Source organism: Pseudophryne corroboree, chromosome 9 (assembly GCF_028390025.1).
Source record: "Pseudophryne corroboree isolate aPseCor3 chromosome 9, aPseCor3.hap2, whole genome shotgun sequence".
Taxonomy (NCBI): Eukaryota; Metazoa; Chordata; class Amphibia; order Anura; family Myobatrachidae; genus Pseudophryne; species Pseudophryne corroboree.
This window is the reverse complement of record NC_086452.1, coordinates 476,388,093-476,403,831: the sequence shown is the minus strand read 5'-3', so window position 1 is coordinate 476,403,831 and position 15,739 is coordinate 476,388,093. Positions and strand designations below refer to the sequence as shown.

At 49.2% G+C, this 15,739-nt stretch overlaps 1 protein-coding gene across 2 annotated transcripts in view; it reads left to right on the top strand.

Annotated features, from left to right (window-relative positions):
• Positions 1-15,739, top strand: part of MST1R (macrophage stimulating 1 receptor) — a 66,510-nt gene that overhangs the window by 9,030 nt on the left and 41,741 nt on the right. The window contains exon 1 of one of the 2 annotated variants that reach the window (XM_063941414.1): positions 13,376-13,812. The exons of the other annotated variant lie outside the window; for it this stretch is intronic. The gene's annotated coding sequence lies outside the window, so the exon portion shown is untranslated. Of the gene's footprint in view, positions 1-13,375; positions 13,813-15,739 lie in introns of those variants that run through there. 2 annotated transcript variants of the gene reach the window in all.

The following is a 15,739-nucleotide window of genomic DNA, read 5'->3' as shown; positions in this document are numbered from 1 at the left end:
ATTGTAGCTGGGTGGGAAATAAAACAGGGAGGGTTACAGCCGACGTGCCCAGAACACAACGTAAGTGGAAGCAGCTGGTGACAGACACGAGTCTCCTGACATCTTATTATGAGAAGAGCGCGTTCTATCACTGCGCAGGGGCAAGTAGTCGCTCCTCTGTGTACTAACTGGCCGCCTACAAGAGGAGTAGTTATACGCAGCAATGGACCACCGTAAGATGAACGTTACATAGCAGCAGATGTTGTTATAGTCCTCTCTAAGAACCCTGCAGCTAAGCGGTGGGTTTCACAGTACCCCTGGCAGCCTAACCCTGGAGTTCCTGCCATCCGGCCACTCATGTCCAAGCAACGACTAGCGGAGCGGGATCAGCGCCCTGCGCCTGGAATATACCCTACTATGTGCTGAGCAGCCGCCTTCCTTTCCTGTATGAACGTTACACATTTATCAGATTGGCCCATCACCTTGTAGATGAAAGACCTTATTAAGTCAGATGCACCTCTGTTATGCACACCAGTGCCTGCAGGAATGTACTGGTGTTTGAACTGTTATGCAAAACAAATGGACTTACAGACAGACTGGGGAATATGACATAACGTACACAGAAGGTGATAGGGTAACAAAATACACACAAAGTGAACAGAGAATCCCAGAGGCTAAGGAACTGGGTGTCTCCCTTGTATTAGTAATGCTCAGATGAGAAAAGCAAGATGTTGTGTTTTAATACGTAGAGAACCCGAAATGCTGTTGCTAAGGGCAACAGCAAAACCCTAAAGGGTTACCAACGGGTGTGGCAGTAAACTCCTTGGTCAGAGATGAAATGATAGACACAAGGAGAGTCTCCACAATCCTAATTCTCACTTGCAGTGCACAGGTTCAGCTTACTGCCACTAAACTGACCCCTGACACCTAGCACAGTGAGACAGGATTAGACAGGCAAGTCTTAGAATACAGCCGCAAACTTGCTAAGTTCACAGAGTAGTAACAGAACCCCAGCAAGCTAAACGACTGGCTCCAGTCTTACTGCTAGGTCTGGATTGGCAGAGTGTAATACCAAATCCCCAGGCCTATTTGCAGTAAGCAACAAACAAATACAAAGCTACACAGTACTGGCTAACTTTCAGGAACTGACTAACCAACAAAGATTCAGCAGCATCTGCTTACCCTAAGAAGAGGCCTTATAAAGCAGGTGCTGTCCACGCCCCACTCAGACATCACAGACTGTGAGCACAAAAACCAGCACCGGATCCCCTACCGTGCACAGAGCCTGTAACCACTGCACAGCAAAAGACCCGAACCGGAGTATCAGCTGCGCTCAGGTTACTCTGCTAGCACTTGTCTCCCGGTTGCCATGACGACGTGGCAGCACAGGGCAGGAGACCCTAACAATCTGTAATCAGTCACAAATCCATAGCTGCAGATCTCTCGCCTCAGCTGCAGCTCCCTCCCCTTGGATGCAGCTCTCTTCATTTGACTGCGGCTTCCTCCCCTTGGCTGCGGCTCTCTCCCATTGGCTGCAGCTTCCTTATCTTGGCTATGGCTCTCTCCCTTTGGCTGCGGCTTCCTCCACTTGACTGCGGCTCTCTTCCATTGTCTGCAGCTTCCTCATCTTGGCTATGGCTCCCTCCCTTTGGCTGCGGCTTCCTCTTCTTGGCTGCAGCTTTATTCCCTTGGCTGCAGCTATCTCCCTTTGGCTGCTGCTAATTCCCTTTGGCTGCATCAGTTTTAGCTGTTTTGCATACAAAGGCGCGTTATCACCATATCTGATTGTAAGGGCACAAAACTGTATCGCACTGACTGGTACTACATAGGCCAGGAGGGAGGTCACGCAGATCCCCAAGTTCTGACGTTGTGGGGGAAGAGCTTAAAATTATAATTAACTTTTTATCACTTTGCCAATTACACAATAGACCCCTCTAGGTATGTAGACCCAATAGTCTACCACCACCTGTGGTAAAAGGGCCACAAGTCCCCAATCCTCTTTAGTTACAATTGTGCAGTCTCTGTGACATAACAAGTCCTCGGTAAACTCCATACTGATTAACCAGAAAGTCAGCACTCCACTCTACATTGTTCCTCCTTCTACTTTATAGTGACTAATTGGACAGTCCTATCACCACAGCATGCTGACTAACCGGACAGTTTTCACTAAACTCCATATCAACTAACAGGACAGTCCTCACTCCACTCCATGGTGATTAACCAAACGTTCATAACGCCACTCCATACTGATTGGACAATCCTCACCCCACTCCATTTTGACTATCTGGACAGTCATCAATCCACTCCGTACTGACTAACTGGGCAGTATCAAATGTTATGGGGTTCTGATCCGAGGCAGGACCCTTAATCTAGACTGACAAGGAGTAATGAAACATTGGAGGTTAAATAGGACTTCTGCACACAGGGGGTCATTCCGAGTTGTTAGCTCGTTATTTTTTTGTCGCAACGGAGCGATTAGTCGCTAATGCGCATGCGCAATGTCCGCAGTGCGACTGCATCAAGTAAATTTGCTATGCAGTTAGGTATTTTACTCACGGCATTACGAGGTTTTTTCTTCGTTCTGGTGATCGTAATGTGATTGACAGGAAGTGGGTGTTTCTGGGCGGAAACTGGTCGTTTTATGGGTGTGTGTGAAAAAACGCTACCGTTTCTGGGAAAAACGCGGGAGTGGCTGGAGAAACGGAGGAGTGTCTGGGCGAACGCTGGGTGTGTTTGTGACGTCAAATCAGGAACGAAACTGACTGAACTGATCGCAGATGCCGAGTAAGTCTGGAGCTACTCAGAAACTGCTAAGAAGTGTCTATTCGCAATTCTGCTAATCTTTCGTTCACAATTTTGATAAGCTAAGATTCACTCCCAGTAGGCGGCGGCTTAGCGTGTGCAATGCTGCTAAAAGCAGCTTGCGAGCGAACAACTCGGAATGAGGGCCATAGACCAAAGGGTACCATCAAGTGGGAACGACTCTAGACCACAACAGATGTTGAACCAGGTAACTGGAACCCTCTACCCAAATACCTGGAACTAATGAGAGGAACTCACCTCCAGGCCTAAACAACAGAATCGTGAAGTTGGAACCTGCTACCAGGAACTCAGGAAACTGGACCAGAGGAGATCCAACAAACTGTAACCAACCAGACTGTAACCAGAGAAGTTAAGCACTTCACATGAGCTCATGCTGGGCAACTTAGATATGTTCCTTAATATAGGGACACAACCCAGAACATACACCCTAGCACCCAGGGCTGGCCAAACCACCAGAGACTAGGCACAGGCATCAAGAACCAATCAATGGAACCCAGAGAAGGAACCACCACCATCAATGGTACCACCAATGGTCCGGTGAAATAGTCAGCCTCAGAAGCTGGTGATTAGTCTGATGTATACTTGCTGAGAGGAAAGGTAGAAGCTGAGTACTGCTGGTGCAGATAGTAAGGTAACTTGTGGAACCTGCAATGTGCAGGTTAGATGACAAAGCAGTAAGTTGCTTGGAGGCTCAGAGGATTTGCTGAGCACCTAATTAGGTAACTTGGCTATGTGGTACTGAACAGGCTGGAGTAGTGGTGGTTGTAGGTGGAACTCCACTCTAGAGCAGAGCACTGAATACAGGTGACAGAGGTATTGGACTCAGACTGATAACAGGAGCGCTAGCACAGGGCTGAATACACGCTGCCTCAGGATCGCTGGAGGAAATACTGCCAAACACACAGGGGTCAGAGAGCACATGCACTATGTGACTCCACTCCATACTCACTAGCTGGACAGTCCTCACTCCACTACATACTCACTAGCTGGACAGTCCTCACTCCACTACATACTAACTAGCTGGACCGTCCTCACTCCTCTACATACTCACTAGCTGGACAGTCCTCACTCCACTCCATACTCACTAGCTGGACAGTCCTCACTCCACTACATACTCACTAGCTGGACAGTCCTCACTCCACTCCATACTCACTAGCTGGACAGTCCTCACTCCACTACATACTCACTAGATGGACAGTCCTCACTCCACTACATACTCACTAGCTGGACAGTCCTCACTCCACTACATACTCACTAGCTGGACAGTCCTCACTCCACTACATACTCACTAGCTGGACAGTCCTCACTCCACTACATACTCACTAGCTGGACAGTCCTCCTCTACATACTCACTAGCTGGACAGTCCTCACTCCACTCCATACTCACTAGCTGGACAGTCCTCACTCACTCCATACTCACTAGCTGGACAGTCCTCACTCCACTCCATACTCACTAGCTGGACAGTCCTCACTGCACTCCATACTCACTAGCTGGACAGTCCTCACTCCACTCCATACTCACTAGCTGGACAGTCCTCACTCCACTCCATACTCACTAGCTGGGCAGTCTCACTCCACTCCATACTCACTAGATGGACAGTCCTCACTCCACTACATACTCACTAGCTGGACAGTCCTCACTCCACTCCATACTCACTAGCTGGACAGTCCTCACTCCACTCCATACTCACTAGCTGGACAGTCCTCACTCCACTCCATACTCACTAGCTGGACAGTCCTCACTCCACTCCATACTCACTAGATGGACAGTCCTCACTCCACTCCATACTCACTAGCTGGACAGTCCTCACTCCACTCCATACTCACTAGCTGGACAGTCCTCACTCCACTCCATACTCACTAGCTGGACAGTCCTCACTCCACTCCATACTCACTAGCTGGACAGTCCTCACTCCTCTACATACTCACTAGCTGGACAGTCCTCACTCCACTCCATACTCACTAGCTGGACAGTCCCCACTCCACTACATACTCACTAGCTGGACAGTCCTCACTCCACTCCATACTCACTAGCTGGACAGTCCTCACTCCACTCCATACTCACTAGCTGGACAGTCCTCACTCCTCTACATACTCACTAGCTGGACAGTCCTCACTCCACTCCATACTCACTAGCTGGACAGTCCTCACTCACTCCATACTCACTAGCTGGACAGTCCTCACTCCACTCCATACTCACTAGCTGGACAGTCCTCACTGCACTCCATACTCACTAGCTGGACAGTCCTCACTCCACTCCATACTCACTAGCTGGACAGTCCTCACTCCACTCCATACTCACTAGCTGGGCAGTCTCACTCCACTCCATACTCACTAGATGGACAGTCCTCACTCCACTACATACTCACTAGCTGGACAGTCCTCACTCCACTCCATACTCACTAGCTGGACAGTCCTCACTCCACTACATACTCACTAGCTGGACAGTCCTCACTCCACTCCATACTCACTAGCTGGACAGTCCTCACTCCACTCCATACTCACTAGATGGACAGTCCTCACTCCACTCCATACTCACTAGCTGGACAGTCCTCACTCCACTCCATACTCACTAGCTGGACAGTCCTCACTCCACTACATACTCACTAGCTGGACAGTCCTCACTCCACTCCATACTCACTAGCTGGACAGTCCTCACTCCACTACATACTCACTAGCTGGACAGTCCTCACTCCACTCCATACTCACTAGCTGGACAGTCCTCACTCCACTCCATACTCACTAGCTGGACAGTCCTCACTCCTCTACATACTCACTAGCTGGACAGTCCTCACTCCACTCCATACTCACTAGCTGGACAGTCCTCACTCCACTCCATACTCACTAGCTGGACAGTCCTCACTCCACTCCATACTCACTAGCTGGACAGTCCTCACTCCACTCCATACTCACTAGCTGGACAGTCCTCACTCCACTTCATACTCACTAGCTGGACAGTCCTCACTCCACTCCATACTCACTAGCTGGACAGTCCTCACTCCACTCCATACTCACTAGATGGACAGTCCTCACTCCACTTCATACTCACTAGCTGGACAGTCCTCACTCCTCTACATACTCACTAGATGGACAGTCCTCACTGCACTCCATACTCACTAGATGGACAGTCCTCACTCACTCCATACTCACTAGCTGGACAGTCCTCACTCCACTACATACTCACTAGCAGGACAGTCCTCACTCCACTCTATACTCACTAGCTGGACAGTCCTCACTCACTCCATACTCACTAGCTGGACAGTCCTCACTGCACTCCATACTCACTAGCTGGACAGTCCTCACTGCACTCCATACTCACTAGATGGACAGTCCTCACTCACTCCATACTCACTAGATGGACAGTCCTCACTCCACTACATACTCACTAGATGGACAGTCCTCACTCCACTCCATACTCACTAGCTGGACAGTCCTCACTCCACTACATACTCACTAGATGGACAGTCCTCACTCCACTACATACTCACTAGATGGACAGTCCTCACTCCACTCCATACTCACTAGCTGGACAGTCCTCACTCCACTCCATACTCACTAGCTGGACAGTCCTCACTCCACTACATACTCACTAGATGGACAGTCCTCACTCCACTCCATACTCATTAGCTGGACAGTCCTCACTCCACTACATACTCACTAGATGGACAGTCCTCACTCCACTCCATACTCACTAGCTGGACAGTCCTCACTCCATACTCAGCTGGACAGTCCTCACAGTCCTCACTCCACTCCATACTCACGAGCTGGACAGTCCTCACTCCACTCCATACTCACTAGCTGTACAGTCCTCACTCCACTCCATACTCACTAGCTGGACAGTCCTCACTCACTCCATACTCATTAGCTGGACAGTCCTCACTCCATACTCACTATCTGGACAGTTCACACTCCACTCCATACTCACTAGCTGGACAGTCCTCACTGCACTCCATACTCACTAGCTGGACAGTCCTCACTGCACTCCATAGTCACTAGCTGGACAGTCCTCACTCCACTCCATACTCACTAGCTGGACAGTCCTCACTCCACTCCATACTCACTAGCTGGACAGTCCACACTCCACTACATACTCACTAGCTGGACAGTCCACACTCCACTACATACTCACTAGCTGGACAGTCCACACTCCACTCCATACACACTAGCTGGACAGTCCTCACTTCACTCCATACTCACTAGCTGGACAGTTAACACTCCACTCCATACTCACTAGCTGGACGGTCCTCACTTCACTCCATACTCCCTAGCTGGACAGTTCACCCTCCACTCCATACTCACCAGCTGGAAAGTCCTCACTCCACTCCATACTCACTAGCTGGATAGACCTCACTCCACTCCATACTCACTAGCTGGACAGTCCTCACTCCACTCCATACTCACTAGCTGGACAGTCCACACTCCACTCCATACTCACTAGCTGGACAGTCCTTACTCACTACATACTCACTAGAATGACAGTTCACACTCCATTCCATACTCACTAGCTGGACAGTCCTCACTCCACTCCATGCTCACTAGCTGGACAGTTCACACTCCACTCCATACTCACTAACTGGACAGTCCTCACTCCACTCCATACTCACTAGCTGGATAGACCTCACTTCACTCCATACTCACTAGCTGGACAGTCCTCACTCCACTCCATACTCACTAGCTGGACAGTCCTCACTCCACTCCATACTCACTAGCTGGACAGTCCTCACTCCACTCCATACTCACTAGCTGGACAGTCCTCACTCCAATCCATACTCACTAGCTGGATAGACCTCACTTCACTCCATACTCACTAGCTGGACAGTCCTCACTCCACTCCATACTCACTAGCTGGACAGTCCTCACTCCAATCCATACTCACTAGCTGGACAGTCCTCACTCCACTCCATACTCACTAGCTGGACAGTCCTCACTCCACTACATACTCACTAGCTGGACAGTCCTCACTCCACTACATACTCACTAGCTGGACAGTCCTCACTCCACTCCATACTCACTAGCTGGACAGTCCTCACTCCACTCCATACTCACTAGCTGGACAGTCCTCACTCCACTCCATACTCACTAGCTGGACAGTCCTCACTCCAATCCATACTCACTAGCTGGACAGTCCTCACTCCACTACATACTCACTAGCTGGATAGACCTCACTCCAATCCATACTCACTAGCTGGATAGACCTCACTTCACTCCATACTCACTAGCTGGACAGTCCTCACTCCGTTCCATACTCACTAGCTGGACAGTCCTCACTCCGTTCCATACTCACTAGCTGGACAGTCCTCACTCCATTCCATACTGATTAACCAGACAGTCCACACAGATTTCCCATAATGAACGATAGCCTGGGATGCACACCCCCCGCTGTCCATACTGAGTGATCTTATCCAGTAGTACATGCTATTGTTACTATGCGTTTGGAAGCAGCTCAGATGTATGTGATGCGAGATGACATGTTATTTGTGTATCTGTGTAATGCCAGTTATGCCATGCCATGGTTTGTGCATACTGTACCTTTATTTCCTAATTTGTTTAAAAAAATAAAACAAACAAACTATAATTTAGAAAAAAAAAGCAGTCACATGACCACAATGCAGCAAAATTGCTAAACATTCTTTTGTATTGCTGCCTGCCCTGACCTTTCCCATGGTCACTGAATACTCCTTGTTTGCTACCTGCCCTGACCTCTTAGGTCTTCATTCCATCTTCCCTAGCCTTAGTGGCTACTTCCATTTACTGTTCATTGAGTTTGGTGTTTACAATATTTCATGTACCAGTGCCCAGATAAAAAAGACTGTACTACTGTATACACAGGAGCAACCCGGGGATCATGTTTGCCACAAAGGGAAAGCAGACTGCCACAGGCAAAGGCCACAGCATGATTCTCGAGCTTCATGCCTGAAATTTGGTGCCTAGAATAACAGCAGCCCGGACTCTGAATGTGCATTTCGAATGAAGAAGATGGTGCTGGCGGATATACAGTGCATCCGGAAAGTATTCACATTGCTTCACTTTTTCCACATTTTGTTATTTACAGCCTTATTCCAAATGGAATAAATAATTTTTTTTCCTCTCAAAATTCTACACACAATACAATGACGTGAAAAATGTTGTTGTTTTTTTGTTTGTTTTTTAGATTTTTGCAAATTTATTAAAAATAAAAAACTAAGAAATCACATGTACGTAAGTATTCACAGCCTTTGCTCAATACTTTTGTTGATGCACCTTTGGCAGCAATTAGAGCCTCAGGTCTTTTTGAATATGATGCCACAAGCTTGGCACACCTATCTTTGGGCAGTTTCGCCCATTCCTCTTTGCAGCACCTCTCAAGCTCCATCAGGTTGGATGGGAAGCGTCGGTGCACAGCCATTTTCACATCTCTCCAGAGATGTTCAATCAGATTCAAGTCTGGGCTCTGGCTGGACCACTCAAGGACATTCACAGAGTTGTCATGAAGCCACTCCATTGATATCTTGGCTGTGTGCTTAGGGTCGTTGTCCTGCTGAAAGATAAGCCGTCATCCTAGTCTAAGGTCAAGAGCGCTCTGGAGCAGGTTTCATCCAGGATGTCTCTGTACATTCCTGCATTCATCTTTCCCTCTATCCTGACTAGTCTCCCAGTTCCTGCCGCTGAAAAACATCCCCACAGCATGATGCTGCCACCACCATGCTTCACTGTAGAGATGGTATTGGCCTGGTGATGAGCGGTGCCTGGTTTCCTCCAAACATGACGCCTGGCAGTCACGCCAAAGAGTTCAATCTTTATCTCATCAGACCAGAGAATTTTGTTTCTCATGGTCTGAGAGTCCTTCAGGTGCATTTTGGCAAACTCCAGGTGGGCTACCATGTGCTTTTTACTAAGGAGTGGCTTCCGTCTGGCCACTCTACCATACAGGCCTGATTGGTGGATTGCTGCAGAGATGGTTGTCCTTCTGGAAGGTTCTCCTCTGTCCACAGAGGAATGCTGTAGCTCTGACAGAGAGACTATGTGGTTCTTGGTCACCTCCCTGACTAGGGCCCTTCTGCCCCGATCGCTCAGTTTAGACAGCTGGCCAGCTCTAGGAGGAGTCCTGGTGGTTCCGAACTTCTTCCATTTATGGATGATGGAGGCCACTGTGCTCATTGGGACTTTCACAGCAGCAAATATTTTTCTTTACCCTTCCCCAGATTTGTGCCTCAGGACAATCCTTCCTCGGAGGTCTGCAGACAATTCCTTTGACTTAATGCTTGGTTTGTGCTCAGACATGCACTGTCAAGTGTGGGACCTTATATAGACAGGTGTGTGCCTTTCCAAATCATGTCCAGTCAACTGAATATACCACAGGTGGACTCCAATTAAGCTGCAGGAACATCTCAAGGATGATCAGCGGAAACAGGATGCACCTGAGCTCAATTTTGAGCTGCATGACAAAGGCTGTGAATACTTATGTACCTGTGATTTCTTAGTTTTTTATTTTTAATACATTTGCAAAAATCTCAAAAAAACTGTTTTCACGTTGTCATTATGGGGTATTCTGTGTAGAATTTTGAGGGTAAAAATGAATTTATTCCATTTTGGAATAATGCTGTAACATAACAAAATGTGGAAAAAGTGAAGCACTGTGAATACTTTCCGGATGCACTTTTATCTATCTAGTGGTGAAAACAGTAATAATTGATGCCCACCCAGGTCATGCTGAACCAGAGCGCTGCGGTTTATTGAGATGTCAGGATGTTACAGTCGACGTAAGCCTCTGGTTCCGGCCATCACACCAACAAAAGTATTCCCGCAACTCTGACACTGACTAGACAGCTGTCACCTCTCTAGTCACCGGCCAACTGACTCCTCCAACACATGACCAGCTACTTATGCCTCCTCCCAAGCACTAACTGAGCAATCACACCCATGTGGTCCACCTGTGAAGCTGTGTTGTGTGTGTGCAGAAAAATGTGAAGGAAGGATGAATCCTGTCTGCAGTATAAGAGAGGAAACCTAAGTCTCTCCCATGTTAGTCTGTGGGGGTTGGTATCCTGACCGGATCCCGTCTGTGGCAAACTACCCTTTTTGCCACTATATACAGTAAATGTGATATACAGATAGAGGGAGGCACTTTGCACTCAAATAATGTGACCCACAGCTAGAGGGAAACACTGTGTACTGATATAATGTAATACAAAAAGGGGGGCACTGTGACCTGATACAATGTATTTATAGGAAGGAGGCACTGAGATAATGTGATACACAGAGGGAGGCACTGTGCACTGATACAATGTATTTATAGGAAGGAGGAACTGAGATAATGTGATACACAGAGGGAGGCACTGTGCACTGATATAATGTATTATAGGGAAGGAGGCACTGATAGGAGACAGTACACAGATAGAGGGAGGCACTGTGCACTGAATGTATTATAGGGAGGAGGCACTGACACAGTACACAGCTAGAGGGAGACACTGTGTACTGATACAATGTATTATAGGGAGGAGGCACTGCTAGGAGACAGTACACAGATAGAGGGAGGCATTATGCATTGATACAATGTATTACAGGGAAGGAGGCACTGATAGGAGACAGTACACAGATAGAGGGAGGCACTGTGCATTGATATAATGTATTATAGGGAGAAGGCACTGTTAGGAGACAGTACACAGATAGAGGGAGGCATTATGCATTGATACAATGTATTATAGGGAAGGAGGCACTGATAGGAGACAGTACACAGATAGAGTGAGGCACTGTACACTGATACAATGTATTATAGGGAGGAGGCACTGACACAGTACACAGCTAGAGGGAGGCACTGTGTACTGATACAATGTATTATAGGGAGGAGGCACTGCTAGGAGACAGTACACAGATAGAGGGAGGCATTATGCATTGATACAATGTATTACAGGGAAGGAGGCACTGATAGGAGACAGTACACAGATAGAAGGAGGCACTGTGCACTGATATAATGTATTATAGGGAGAAGGCACTGCTAGGAGACAGTACACAGATAGAGGGAGGCATTATGCATTGATACAATGTATTATAGGGAAGGAGGCACTGATAGGAGACAGTACACAGATAGAGTGAGGCACTGTACACTGATACAATGTATTATAGGGAGGAGGCACTGGCACAGTACACAGCTAGAGGGAGGCACTGTGTACTGATACAATGTATTATAGGGAGGAGGCACTGCTAGGAGACAGTACACAGATAGAGGGAGGCATTATGCATTGATACAATGTATTATAGGGAAGGAGGCACTGATAGGAGACAGTACACAGATAGAGTGAGGCACTGTACACTGATACAATGTATTATAGGGAGGAGGCACTGACACAGTACACAGCTAGAGGGAGGCACTGTGTACTGATACAATGTATTATAGGGAGGAGGCACTGCGAGGAGACAGTACACAGATAGAGGGAGGCATTATGCATTGATACAATGTATTACAGGGAAGGAGGCACTGATAGGAGACAGTACACAGATAGAGGGAGGCACTGTGCACTGATATAATGTATTATAGGGAGAAGGCACTGCTAGGAGACAGTACACAGATAGAGGGAGGCATTATGCATTGATACAATGTATTATAGGGAAGGAGGCACTGATAGGAGACAGTACACAGATAGAGTGAGGCACTGTACACTGATACAATGTATTATAGGGAGGAGGCACTGGCACAGTACACAGCTAGAGGGAGGCACTGTGTACTAATACAATGTATTATAGGGAGGAGGCACTGCTAGGAGACAGTACACAGATAGAGGGAGGCATTATGCATTGATACAATGTATTACAGGGAAGGAGGCACTGATAGGAGACCATAGGTGTGCGCAGGGGGGGTGCCTGGTGCGCACAGGCACCCCCTAATGTCTGGCACCCCGATCTCACATGCCTGATGCAGCGATCGCCGAGCAGGCTGATTACTGTCCCCTCTGCGCTGCACCCTGTCAGGACCTCATTACCGACCGGACGCCTGGGTTAATCAAGGGTGCCACTTACACCGGCTTTCAAATTCCCAGCTCCACCTCCATGTACAAAATCAGTGTGATGTAACGTTATTACGTCATGCTGCTTGCATACCCACCACATACACACCTCTCACTTTCTATGCTGTGCCAACGCCAGCCACTGATGAGGAGCAGCATGCAGCCAGCGTTCCTCTTAGGAAGACAAATTCAATACTGGCAGGCAGTCGGCAGCAACATTGACACGTCACTCGTTTAGCAGCAGCGGCAATACTAGTCTGCAACTGTCATTGTCAGTGAGTGACTGACTTGTAAGTAAGCTGTTGCAGCTTGCAGGGGAAAGAGAGGGGGTGCCAGACCAGGCTGAGTAGGAGCACTGTAATTGCAGTGAGTGCCATCAGGGGTGTTTGTTTGGTGCACACCGCAACATCTGACAATGTATCTGCTTTATTAGGATTGGTACATAGGTGGATATTTTATATGCGTTGACCATCAATAGATGGTGCTAGACACGCCCAAAAGGCGGTGCTAGACACACCCCTCCGACGGTGCACCCCCTAATAAAATGTGCTGCGCACGCCAGTGTAGGAGACAGTACACAGATAGAGGGAGGCACTGTGCACTGATATAATTTATTATAGGGAGGAGGCACTGCTAGGAGACAGTACACAGATAGAGGGAGGCATTATGCATTGATACAATGTATTATAGGGAAGGAGGCACTGATAGGAGACAGTACACAGATAGAGTGAGGCACTGTACACTGATACAATGTATTATAGGGAGGAGGCACTGACACAGTACACAGCTAGAGGGAGGCACTGTGCAGGGAGTATAGGTGGGGCAGGTAGGTGGACTCTCAGGCGGATTGAGCAATGTACTATGATCTGCTGCCTGTGGCTGTGGGTGGAGCAGCTTCTCTCTCTCTCAGCTGAGACTTTCCTTACACTGCAGCCACAGGGAAGAATCTCCTCCCAGTCCTACCAGAAGTTCCTGTGAGTGGGAGAAGCAGCAGCCGGACCCCGGGTCTCCCTGCACCTGGGCTGCCCAGGTAAGTGCCTCCATGGTCTGTGCTGAGCGCTTCTCTCTGGCTTGTTGCTGTGGGATATTGCCCCTGCTACAGGGTATGTGATAAGTGAGCAGGGTATGTGATAAGGGGACAGGGTATGTGATAAGTAAACAGGATATGTGATAAGGGGACAGGGGTATGTGATGAGGGGACAGGGGTATGTGATAAGGGGACAGGGTTATGTGATGAGGGGACAGGGGTGTGTGATGAGGGGGCAGGGGTGTGTGATGAGGGGGCAGGGGTATGTGATGAGGGGGCAGGGGTATGTGATGAGGGGGCAGGGGTGTGTGATGAGGGGGCAGGGGTATGTGATGAGGGGACAGGGGTATGTGATGAGGGGACAGGGGTGTGTGATGAGGGGACAGGGGTGACAGGGGTGTGTGATGAGGGGACAGGGGTGTGTGATGAGGGGACAGGGGTATGTGATAAGGGGACAGGGGTATGTGATAAGGGGACGGGTATGTGATAAGGGGGACAGGGGTGTGTGATGAGGGGACAGGGGTATGTGATAATTGAGCAGGGTACGTGATGAGGGGACAGGGGTATGTGATGAGGGGACAGGGGTATGTGATGAGGGGACAGGGGTATGTGATGAGGGGACAGGGGTATGTGATGAGGGGACAGGGGTATGTGATGAGGGGACAGGGGTATGTGATGAGGGGACAGGGGTATGTGATGAGGGGACAGGGGTATGTGATAAGGGGACAGGGGTATGTGATAATTGAGCAGGGTACGTGATAAGGGGACAGGGGTATGTGATAATTGAGCAGGGTACGTGATAAGGGGACAGGGGTATGTGATAAGGGGACAGGGGTATGTGATAATTGAGCAGGGTACGTGATAAGGGGACAGGGGTATGTGATAATTGAGCAGGGTACGTGATAAGGGGACAGGGGTATGTGATAAGGGGACAGGGGTATGTGATAATTGAGCAGGGTACGTGATAAGGGGACAGGGGTACGTGATAAGGGGACAGGGGTACGTGATGAGGGGACAGGGGTACGTGATGAGGGGACAGGGGTATGTGATGAGGGGACGGGTGTGTGATGAGGGGACAGGGGTGTGTGATGAGGGGACAGGGGGGTGTGATGAGGGGACAGGGGGGTGTGATGAGGGGACAGGGGTGTGTGATGAGGGGACAGGGGTACGTGATAAGGGGACAGGGGTACGTGATAAGGGGACAGGGGTACGTGATAAGGGGACAGGGGTACGTGATAAGGGGACAGGGGTACGTGATAAGGGGACAGGGGTATGTGATAATTGAGCAGGGTACGTGATAAGGGGACAGGGGTACGTGATGAGGGGACAGGGGTACGTGATGAGGGGACAGGGGTACGTGATGAGGGGACAGGGGTACGTGATGAGGGGACAGGGGTACGTGATGAGGGGACAGGGGTACGTGATGAGGGGACAGGGGTACGTGATGAGGGGACAGGGGTACGTGATGAGGGGACAGGGGTACGTGATGAGGGGACAGGGGTACGTGATGAGGGGACAGGGGTACGTGATGAGGGGACAGGGGTACGTGATGAGGGGACAGGGGTACGTGATGAGGGGACAGGGGTACGTGATGAGGGGACAGGGGTATGTGATGAGGGGACAGGGGTACGTGATAATTGAGCAGGGTACGTGATAAGGGGACAGGGGTACGTGATAAGGGGACAGGGGTATGTGATAATTGAGCAGGGTACGTGATAAGGGGACAGGGGTACGTGATAATTGAGCAGGGTACGTGATGAGGGGACAGGGGTACGTGATGAGGGGACAGGGGTATGTGATAAGTCCTTTCCATAGGACTGCAGACAGCTGATATCACCTGTGTACTCCCTGGTGTCTGGGGTACCGACGGCAGCTGTGTCTTTCTGTCGGTCCTGAGATATATTGGACTGTACACGTATAAGCCAGTTAC